This window comes from Chiloscyllium punctatum, chromosome 35 (assembly GCF_047496795.1).
Source record: "Chiloscyllium punctatum isolate Juve2018m chromosome 35, sChiPun1.3, whole genome shotgun sequence".
Taxonomy (NCBI): Eukaryota; Metazoa; Chordata; class Chondrichthyes; order Orectolobiformes; family Hemiscylliidae; genus Chiloscyllium; species Chiloscyllium punctatum.
This window is the reverse complement of record NC_092773.1, coordinates 46,096,206-46,097,804: the sequence shown is the minus strand read 5'-3', so window position 1 is coordinate 46,097,804 and position 1,599 is coordinate 46,096,206. Positions and strand designations below refer to the sequence as shown.

Sequence of the window (1,599 nt, the reverse complement as noted above, 5' to 3'; positions counted from 1 at the left end):
TTATTGGTGCCGCCCGCTCACTGGAGGCCAGCGCGTCAAAACGAGGCCCTGTGACCATCAGCCTGTTCTGTGCCTTCCTGCAGTACATCTGCTGAACAACATCAGATTATCACAGCTGTTTATTTCACATTCAAACACAAGGCGATAATATGAACTGTTTCGAAACTTGGAGAATGCAACTTTGCTGCTGAAGTTGGTTATGGCGTCAACGACAGACACAAGACTGTGTACAAGTCATGTCACAAGGTTTACGGTCAGCATCACTGGAGGTCCCTGCTTTGGAGTCGGATTTTTCATCACACAGACCTGGATATAATTCTCACGCAGATCATGAAGATACCTTTCTTGTTTTCTGAATTATTCGAAGGAAAGCTAATTCCTGCTTGCGTGCAGAGCACACACCTGGATCCTGCCAGACTTGGTCCAGTGAATCTTTCCATCCGTCTATCAGCACAATGGCAGTATATACATGGGAAACTACCACCGCAAATCCCCCAACGATTACATCACCTTTCTGATTTGGAAGTATCTCGCTGATCCTTCAGTGTCGCTGTGTGTAAATACTGGAACTCACCCCCCTCCCATCGGTCTAATGGTTGTGTGTCCGTGCTGAGGAGTAGAAAGGTTCAGCAAAGTAACTCATCCCCTCCATCACTGTGGTAATTCGGTATATGAACTGAATACTATCCCATTGAGTGACGACTATATTCCAGGAAAACTTTTCTAAAATTTGAAGGTTCCTATCAGACATCTGCAATCGTTTGGAAATAAGTTGAGAAGTGGAGCAGAACAGTGAAATCAAGTGATTGGCAATGATGTCTGGGAGGCATGAGGCAGGAAGTGAGAGTGGAACTGGTGGTGCAAGACTCAATGTCAGTGCCAATCGGTCAACTTTTACTGCCCAATGTTTACAATTACTAACACATTACACCTCGTCAAATCTCCACAATGACCTTGTTCCTCTTGTTGAGGTCCTCTCTGTGTGTGTTAACGTGGTTCATGGGCACGTAGAGGATGAACACATTCTCTTTCTCCTGTCAGTTTAAACAGGTGAAGGTATCAGTTTGAAATTAATGCAAGGGGAGATTATCTTTTTCTATGCCTTTTCAGTGTAGAATGTTCAAATGTAAACTGTCTGAATTTTTAAATTCGAGGACTGATTACAATTCTCTGTGAACAACATTATTCCGAAAACACATTTCCAAGTCCTGTGAAGAAGTGGTTAACCAACTTCACGTATGGATGCGCAAAGGGATCCAACGTGCGGCGCCGTGGCTTAGTTGGTTAAAGCGCCTGTCTAGTAAACAGGCGATCCTGGGTTCAATTCCCAGCGGCGCCTGCTTGTTGCATACGTATTTGAGCTTGGTGTTTCAACTCTTTAAAAATGCTGTATCAACCAAGTCAGCGTCGACTTGGACATTTGGAGATCCAGGTTAAGTTACAACAGTGGTTATCCCCTTTAGTTCCAAACTATCAATTAAGTCAGTGGTTTCTTTCCGTTATTCAACAAGCTTTTTTTCCTCTTTTTCCCCGTCCTTCATTCCCAGTTTGGTAGGAATAACGAGATTACACAGGAGGTGTTGCGAATTTGCCAGAGAA

General features: G+C 43.9%; 1 non-coding gene across 1 annotated transcript; it reads left to right on the top strand.

Moving 5' to 3' along the window:
- Positions 1 to 1,265: 1,265 nt before the first annotated feature.
- trnat-agu (transfer RNA threonine (anticodon AGU)) lies at positions 1,266 to 1,339 on the top strand. Its single transcript has one exon. It is a non-coding gene; the product is annotated as a tRNA-Thr (tRNA).
- The last annotated feature ends 260 nt before the right edge of the window (positions 1,340 to 1,599 follow it).